At 40.6% G+C, this 9,363-nt stretch overlaps 1 long non-coding RNA gene across 1 annotated transcript; it reads right to left on the bottom strand.

Annotated features, from left to right (window-relative positions):
* Nucleotides 1-2,471: 2,471 nt before the first annotated feature.
* On the bottom strand, nt 2,472-8,260 carry LOC118709644. The gene is made up of 3 exons (XR_004985072.2): nt 8,250-8,260; nt 5,866-5,875; nt 2,472-2,909 (listed from the first exon to the last, which is right to left on the bottom strand). It is a non-coding gene; the product is annotated as an uncharacterized LOC118709644 (long non-coding RNA).
* Nucleotides 8,261-9,363: the final 1,103 nt, after the last annotated feature.

Here is a 9,363-nt window from a genome sequence, read left to right as displayed (position 1 = left end):
GTACTTTTCTTATCTAAAGAAGAGCCCTTACAAACATTTTCCTGGAGACTTACTATAGCATCCTTTGGATTCTACACTCATAAAACCTTCCTCTTATAGTGTGCAATTAAGAAAATTTAGGATTTTGCTATATTTTGGTGGATGCGTGTTATAGCTGTAAGAAGTCCCAAATAAATATTTATGGGCAAAATGGGTGTCCTGACGCTGGACACATGCACAGTGGGAACTTTCCTAGCCTTCATTAGTGGTACTAGACACCACGTAAGCAGCCAGTCATGGGAGAAAGTCAAATGCCATGGGAGGATCTTGAAGAAACACCTCCAAGCACACACTTTGCTGCCTCTCTTGATAGTCCATTTTCTTATTTCAAAAGTTGTTTTTCAAAAGTGCATTTTCAAAAAGATGTGAATTGCTATGGCAAAAGGAGAGCACTTGTATTGTACTTTGCATGGTGAAAAAGTCCTAGTGTGTAAAAATTTTGCCTTTCGAGTCTGTTCCCATTTTGCAAACTGTCATCAAACTGTCAGTATGGCCATAAAATCAATAATGTCAATATGACTGAAGTGATCTGTGTTTTCTATTTTACAGGAACCTCAGCGACTTCTAGCTATCCAGAGGATGATGCTCACACTAACAGCTTTACTTTGAGAAAAATAAAAAAAAAAATCTGTGTTGTTAAATAAACAACAGTAAAAGCAATGACTAGGACAACAAAAAAGTTTATCTGAAAGCAAAAACCTTACTCTATAGTGACAGTTTCATAATCCTTAATGGTCACTTACTAATTAATCAAAAGTTCCATCTATGCAAATGTTTTGGCTCATTGAAATAGGCCAGCAATGTTAAAAGCATTTACTTCAAAAATATTTTGAAAACTCTTTGTAGCTCATCTCTGATTCTTTTATTTACTTATTATTTAATTACAGAAAAAATAGACTATTTTGTTAATTTCAATTCTTCATGTAAACCAGCGTTTTTCATGTTGCCTGGTGTGCCGTAGGTGCAGACAAGACAAGAATTTTATAATTTTTCACTATTTTGTTTACTTAATATTTCATAATAAAGTAATTATAAAATACTTTCTTTGTGTTTATTTGATTCCTATTCAAGAGAATTACTTTATATATAGTCAATATAGGCACAGAGTTAAATTTTTTAACATTTTCTAATGGTGGTGTGCCTCGTGATTTTTTTTCATGAAACAAGTGTGCCTTTGCCCAAAAAAGGTTGAAAAACACTGATGTAAACAATCAGACATTTGGGCAAATTGTCATGTGATTGTGAAATAGAACTATTAAAATTTCCCTGCTAGAACACAATACATGGCCTTAAATGCCTCTGTGAATTTAACAGAGAAGTTCTAATCTAAGAAAAAGTTAATGGGGCACGGGAATTTTAGTTTCTAAATGAATTTCAATCACCAACTGGAAAATTGCTTATAATGAGCCTTTGTGTTTTATTCAGAAAACCAGAAAATACTACATATAGAGAGAGGAAAGTCCCTGTCCATAATTGGGAAATTTTTCTAATAACTAAAATACATACCTCACAGGAAGGAGAGAAAGATTACCTTAATAAAGCCTAGTGATTTACTAGTGCATTAGTTTGCTTTGCTTTCCCTGATATAGAGAAGTGAGGGAGATAGAGAAGAGAGAAAAAGGGGAGAGGAGGGAAAAGAGCAGAGGAGAAGGGAGATGGAGGAACAAATGGATAAGAAGAAAGAAGAAAAGGGAGGAGGGAGAGTTGGAGGGAAGACATGGGGAAGAAGAAATGGGATAGAAGAGGAGAGGACTAAGGATAGGAGGAAATGAAGATGAGTAGGGGAAGGAAAGGAAGATAAGGGGAGGAAGAAGGAAAGAAAAATAAAGGGAAAGAAGTGGAGGGTAGAAGGGGGGAAGAAAAGGAGAGGGCAAAGAGCAGAGAAAGATAATTTCTGATGTGTGTGTTCTATTCTTTATATTTTTTTCCTGCCCATATATTGACTATTCTGCATTCCTCCGTTTCAGAATAGAAATTGCTTGATGAGAAAGTCAAGCCTGGCTTCTGAGAAAGCATATGTTATCTTATATTTCTTAACCTTAAGGAGAAGGCAAAGAGTGTTTGGGTGTGCAGGGTGGTAGGGTGGGGGGAAAAGAGAGGGAAGAGGGAAGAGAGAGGTAGAAAGGAAAAGAGAAAAGGAAGAGAACAGGCTGGCTCTAGAGTATTTTGCTTTGGGTGAAACATCTCAGAAAGGTTCATCACCCTCTTAAAGAAGAAAGGAAAGTCCTATTAATGACTCATTAAATTTTCTTCTACAAAAGTGAAAAGTGGTCTCCTAAAAAGTTTTTATGTAATTTAAAAAATGGATAATGTGAAATCTCCTATACACAATAGGGGAGGGAAAAAATTTTCCTCTAAATTTCTGAGTTCTTTGCTGGGATCCCTGTAATAAAGGATAGAGTAGCAAGAGAAAAACAAACAAAAAACAAAACAAAAAAAGAAAAAGAAAACTAGACATTTATTCACATCTATGTTTATTAACATGTAAAATCTGGAAAATGGACCTTGAAATAACTGACTCCGTTCTTTCCCCTTGCTCTCTATCTGAACCATAGGCATTCCATTTTATTCACATAAGTTTTGTAAGAACTGCCTTTCAGGGTTTCCCTATGAAGCACAAGATGGTCCATTGTTACTTCCAGGATATAACTAAACCAGATAATTAACTATGCTATTTCTAGCTTCTGTAAATATGCTTGCTTGGATAATGAGAAAGTAAGTGGGGGGGAGGGAGCTGGAAATCTGAGCCTGTGATGGAAAGCTGGGGTACATCCTTATTGGTCTATGGTCTGGTCACTGCTCCCTCTTAAATTGTCTATCTTGCAGGACCTGTTTGCATAAGCCCTGTTCCCATATTAGGAAGGCCATAACTATAACACCCCCAGAGGAACTGTCAGGGTTGGCGCCAGGCCAGGCCTTGAGATAGGGTCTCACAGCTCCAATCCCAGAGGTTGTTTTGTTGTTGTTGTTGTTGTTGTTGTTGTTTTGTGTTGTTTTTTCCCCCCTCTTTTTGCCTTTATAAGCTTATCCTTAACTTCATTTTGGGACCGAGAGGTTTGGAATGGCAATAGTCCTTTGAGGACGCCGCCATCAGCTTTTAAAATAAAGGCTCCAAAATCCAACCCCCTGGCTGTGGCGTCTTCTATTGGACTCACTGAATTTCAGTATAACACATCCATCACGTATATATAGGAGATACCCAGGAAAAATGAGTAACTCACCAAGGTGGCTTAGAATTCAGGCTTGAGTCCCATCTTCAGAGGGAAAGGAGAGGGGTGAAGACCTCTTCGGGAGAGCAAATGATTTTTAGAAAAGACAAACCGGCCCTGAAGAATACATGACGTTTGTGACAAAGTTTGACTTGGTGTGGTGTCCACTTAGAGTCTTTTCTTGATAAGAGTCAATTTTTCCTTATAGATGAAACTCCCAGAGAGGGGACTTAGGACAACTGGATTCTTTTGAAGGGCCTGTCTTGAGGCAGCTAAGGGGAGTTCAGACACAGTCTCTCCCTGCATTTGCTATTTTTCCAGTACCTACAATTCAAAATAATCCTAAAGCAGCATATTTTCGGATGGCAAGGCCTAAATTCCTAGTCATATTTGGTATATTCTGCTACCCTTCAGCACCCAAGTGTAAGGACACAGCTTTTTATTAGTCTTTCCCCAACTGGCCTCTGAGGTTGCAATTTTCTTCCACTTTTACAAAACTCTTTTAATCATGGGACCTGAATTGGCCACCAAGCTTCATCCATTTTTAATTATGGAACATTCAGAAATAGAGTCTCACAGTTGTTTCTATTTGTAGCCTTGGAGTCTTAACAAAAATATTTTGCTACACTAAATTTAATTTGGTTAATAATACAGCAAATGTCCATTGAAGTCTTTCCGAGGCCAGGCACTGGCCTAGCTATAGTGGATAAGCCCTGAACAATAAGGATGAGATTTACAATTTAAAAAACCTAGTTGGTCCGAAGGTTGTGGGTTATTGTTAAGCTGATTAAAAAACCTATTGTACCCAGTCAGTGTGACTCAGCAGTTGAGCCTCAAACCAGGAACAAAGAGCTCACTGGTTTAATTCCCTGGTCAGGGCCACATGCCTGGGTTGTGAGCTGGATTCCGGATTGGGGTTTGTGCGGGAGGCAGCTGATCAATGATGTTCCTCTCTTATTGAAGTTTCTATTCTCTATCCTTTTCCCTTCCTCTCTCTTAAAAAATCAATTAAAAAACATATTTTAAAATTACCCTTTTCGGAGAACACAGCTTCCCTTAAAACCCTGATCATTAATTTTGATGGAAGGAACTGAATCTTAAAATAATAATAATAATAATAATAATAATAATTCAACAAATATTTATTTAGCTTCATTTGTTACAGAGAACCGGAATAATCAAACAATGCCAGAGAGTTTGGAGTCACACTTTATTCACTGCGGTGGGCTTAGAGAAAATGAATTCAAATTCTAAGCAAAGCTATAAGCAGAGCGTCCCTTTTTATTAAAGAGCCAGCTCTATGTGTGCTTAATGGTTATCTCACTGCTGGCCTTGAAAACAACACAGTTCTATCCAGTTAAAAAATGCACGTGGCATGGCATTAAGAGTATGGGCATATCTAGTCTCTGGCCTACAAGGTCAGATAGCTAAGTTTATCTTCCTCATTATTCAAGCAGGCTAACGCAGGCTAGAAAGCAAAGTTATCTTTTTAGAATAAGAGTCCATCTAAAACAACAGCAGAGAATTCCAAACATTAGTTTTACAAAATAGGGGTTAGCCTTCTCACATTCATGGTCAAGGCTTTGAGGGGAATAAAATCAGTCACCACCTCTCAGAAACATACGTTATACACAAGATGATATAGGTGGAAATTAGCATACAAGTCTGAATTGGTACAAATATTTATCCTGGTGATCACTGGAACGGTGGCCTGAGCTGTTTTCCCCGGGGTTGTGTCTCAGGAGGCTGAAAAATGAGCTCCACGGACCAGAAGATTTGAGCCAGAGTTGGAAAATGTATTACGAGAAGATACAGACTCCCCTCAGGGGGCCAATAACGGCTGCCCACTAAAGCCTTGCAGTCCAGGGATATATATTTGCTACAAGCCTGTGTCTACCTGTGTCGTCACCTGATTGACTCCCTCAATTGTTCTTGCCCAGCAACGAATCTGAACTTGCCCTGCTTCTATGAGTTCTTTCTCTGTCCCTGTGGTAAACCTTCTGTTTCTATGCGTTCATACACCTTGTTGCCACAGGCCCTCCCTTGGTTTCCCGTGCCTCCCGCTTTGAGTCCAGAAACATTTTATTATTCCTGCTTGGTTGGTTTCTGTGGTTAGGCTGCTCAGACTACCCTGTCTGCCCTACCTATGTGCCACCTGCCTTTGCTTCCCACTGTGCCCCTGCCCTTTCTGCCTCTCACTGGAAATATGCTTTTTCTTCTTATTTCCAAATGAATGAATGAATGAATGAATGAATGCAAGCTCACTCTCTCCTTTTTTTTTTTTTTTCTTTTTTCTGTCTACAGCTGGCCACACAGTGGAATCTGTTTTCATCTTTCCCCTCATGACTTGCTATCTCACAATAGCTTTCTATTTTTAGGAGTTTATGTTATTCTTACAGAGTTTGCTCAACATTATATCACTGGCATTTAGTTTTGTACCTAGTTCAAAGAATGTAATGAGCCCTAGGGGGTTTCGCTCAGTGGATAAAGTATCAGCCTGCAGACTGAAGGGTTCTGAGTTAAATTCCAGTCAAGGGCAGGTACCTTGGTTACAGGCTCAATCCTGGTCCTGATCCAGGCATGTGCAGGAGGCAAACAATTAATGTGTCTCTCTTACACTGATGCTTCTCTCTTTCTGTCTCTCCCCCTCCCACTTTCTCTAAAAAGCAATGGAAATATATCCTCAGGTGAGGATTAACAAAATAAAAATAAAATAAAAAGAACATAATTAACATTTTCTTTTTATAATTTATGAAGGTAACAAATTTTAAAAAAAATACAATATAAGAAATAGCACTAAGCCTAGAACTCCAGCAAGTTATTTTAAAGTGACCATATTAAATAATATTTTTCAAGATAATATTCTGATGGAATGGTTTTTAACACCATTATCAAAAGATTTTAGAAGAAACAATGTGAAAGCAAGAACTTATTATGTAGATCTCATATCCATAGTCAGTAATGAAGGAGTGTAGTTCTCCTACTAATAATGACAGCTCCATCTGAAGCATCCATCTATATAGAAACTGCTGTTTGAAATTTTAACCCTGCTATTTGGCTTCTGTAAATGCTTGCTTGCTTAAACAATAAGGAAAATAAGACTACTCCTACTTCGAGAGGCCATTAAACCTTCCCCAGATGAAATTATCAGTACTGGCACCTTTGGTTGAGGCCTCAAGGCCCCAGCACATAGGGGCCCTTTTAAGACCTTGCAAAGAGGGCCAGAAACACCCCATACTTGGGAGTCAAAGAAGGTAAAAACATATAAGTAGGGAAAATCCCTCCATGTTGGGGCCCAGAATTTGAGAGACATTTTCCTCTGAACCTGCTTGTAATAAATGTAACTCCATCTCTCTAAGTATTTCTTAGTTCTTCTCTGGTTTTCTGTAACACTGCCTCAACCTCACTTCCTAGATATTGGCAAATCCTCCAAAGTTCTTGCATCATTATGAAGAAAAAGAAGGAGAAGAAGAAGAAAAAGAAGAAGAAGAAGAAGAAGAAGAAGAAGAAGAAGAAGAAGAAGAAGAAAAAGAGAAAAAAAGGCACACATTTTAAGACACCCTGACTAGATTTAAAGTTTTGAATTTTCAGTTTAATAAAATGAGGATCCTGTATTTACTCCAGAGGATTACTGTAAGAATAGGATTTATAAGATAAAACATTTTCTTCTTACTATTACATCTTATCTAACAAAAGAGTAATAGGCAAATTGACCATACGTCCACAACACCCACGAGCCATGCCCAGGAACCGTGCCCACCAGCCAATCAGAGTGAGCATGCAAATTAACCCCACCCAAAATGGCTGCATCCACAAAGAGCAGGAGAGAGGCTTGGATTTCCCAGTCAATGGAAGAAGCCAAGCTTTCCACCTGCCCTAGCAGGCTTAGGCGTCCACTCCAGGCTACAAAATTTCAATTATAGAAGGTAAACAAATCCAAACAGAAATGATGACAGCCACAGAGCAAGCCTTCTGCTTGGCTCCACTCCAGGCTACAAAGTTTCAATTGTAGAAGATAAATAAATACCAGATACCAGGACCTCTGCTGGGGTTGCCAGGGGGGCGTGGCCAGCCTGCAAACCACCACAGGCCCCTAACCCAGGCCACCCCTTGCCCCAAGGGAACCCCCACCCTGATCCAGGACACCCTTTAGGGCAAACCAGCTGGTACCCACTCATGTACCAGGCCTCTATCCTATCTAATAAATGAGTAATATGCAGATTGACCATCACTTCAACACACAATATGGCTGCCCCCATGTGGACACAAGATGGCCACCACAAGATGGCCATCAGGGGAGGGCGGTTGGGAGGGACCAGGCCTGCAAGGGAGGGCAGTTGGGGGTGATCAACCCTGCAGGGGAGGGCAGTTAAGGGTGACCAGGCAGGTAAAGGAGGAAAGTTGGGGGGAAATGGGTTGGCAGGGGAGCAGTTAAACATCAATCAGGCTGGCATAGGAATGGCTATGGGGTGATCAGGCTGGCAGGCAGAAGCAGTTAGGGGCAATCAGGAAGGCAGGCAGGTGAGCAGTTGGGAGCCAGCAGTCCTGGATTGTGAGAGGGATATCTGACTGCCCAATGGGATCAGGCCTAAACGGGCAGTTGGACAACCCAGGAGGGTTTGAGATTGGAGAGGGTGCAGGCTGGGCTGAGGGACACCACCACCCCTGCACCCACATACAAGAATTTGGTGCACCAGACCTCTAGTTACTTATATTAGAGTAATTGCCTGTGGGCCTGGCCAGTGTGGCTTACTTGTTTTGGAGCTTCCTCCTGAAACAGGAATTTTTAGGGGTGAAATTTTAAAAACTGTGGAGATTAAGGGGACCAGGGAGGAAGCACAGGACTGCAGAGCAACAGAAGGTATATTTCCATAGGATAGAAAAGCTAAAAAGCTGCAACAGGTACATTTCCGTAGAATGAGGGAGCTAGGAACAGCAAAAAGTCTATTCTTAAAAAATAAAGGGAAGGAAGCCCTTTATCCAGAAGGAAAAGAAGAAAACCCAGAGGGAATAGGAAAACAATAAGAAACGAGGGGGAGAGGGGAGAACTTCATGTGTACCATGTGAAGTTTGACCTTTGAGCCCAGGAGTTACTATAGTAAGCAGTCTAAGGGAATAGTGACCAATAAGAGGGGATATCAAGCCACCAGGATCTACAGCCTTTATAAGCCATAGGGAAAGGAAACCCAGTGGGACCCTTTCCCCCTCCCTACGCTAGAGTCCATTCTGGGGGACTCTTTCCCCCTCCCCATATGGGAGTCTGTACTTGTTCTTTAATAGATTTCCACCTTTGCTATACTGCCTTCTGACTGTGGATTCATTCTTCGACTCAGGCAGACAAAGTTCCAGTCTAGGGAAACACCACTGCGTGTTCCAATCCAAAAATTCTGCATCACTCCCGTACACCAGGCGGTGGCTGGTTTGATTCCTTCAGGGCCTAGTTTCCTGGTCTGATTCCTGGTTCCAGGCCTGCAGGAGGCAGGCCATGTCTCTCTCTCTCTCTCTCTCTCTCTCTCTCTCTCTCTCTCTCTCTCTCTCTCTCTCTCTCTCTCTCTCTCAAAAATCAATTTTAAAAAGTTCCACGTGTTTTATCTTCTTCGTTTAGAGTTGGGAGGGCAGCCAGCACTTTCGGTCTAGTTAATTAAAAAAAAAAAAAAATGAAGAAGTGCCATTTATTGTCTTACCTGTCGCGGTACCCTGGCTCTATATAGATTGGTAATATTGTGAGGAAAGATGCTTTCATGTGGCCTTTTGTAAAGTGTGGAACTAAGCCTTAGCATGAGTTAGCTGAATTGTCCAGAGTTCTAGAGCAAACATCGGATATATATGACTGAATCAAAAAAAGCCTTACCTGGTGTGTTGTAGGATCTCAAGAAGGCTTAGGTGTACAAACGTGATTCAATTATTCAGTTTACATCCTATCTTTGGTCTTACTTCTGAAACTCTTTGATCTTGGTTTTTATACCTAAAAGGGCATTCATCAAAAGATCTAAGTTTCTTAGGCAACTTTTGCAGCCGGATAATCAATGGGTCTGTGCGGCCTATCACTACGTGGGCCAATTAAGTACCGGTAAACGGGGTTGAGTCCTATAGGAGCGGTTACTCCAATACTGCT

The sequence above is a fragment of the Pipistrellus kuhlii genome, unplaced genomic scaffold (genome assembly GCF_014108245.1).
Source record: "Pipistrellus kuhlii isolate mPipKuh1 unplaced genomic scaffold, mPipKuh1.p scaffold_m20_p_7, whole genome shotgun sequence".
Classification (NCBI taxonomy): domain Eukaryota; kingdom Metazoa; phylum Chordata; class Mammalia; order Chiroptera; family Vespertilionidae; genus Pipistrellus; species Pipistrellus kuhlii.
This window is presented reverse-complemented; position numbering and strand designations above follow the sequence as displayed.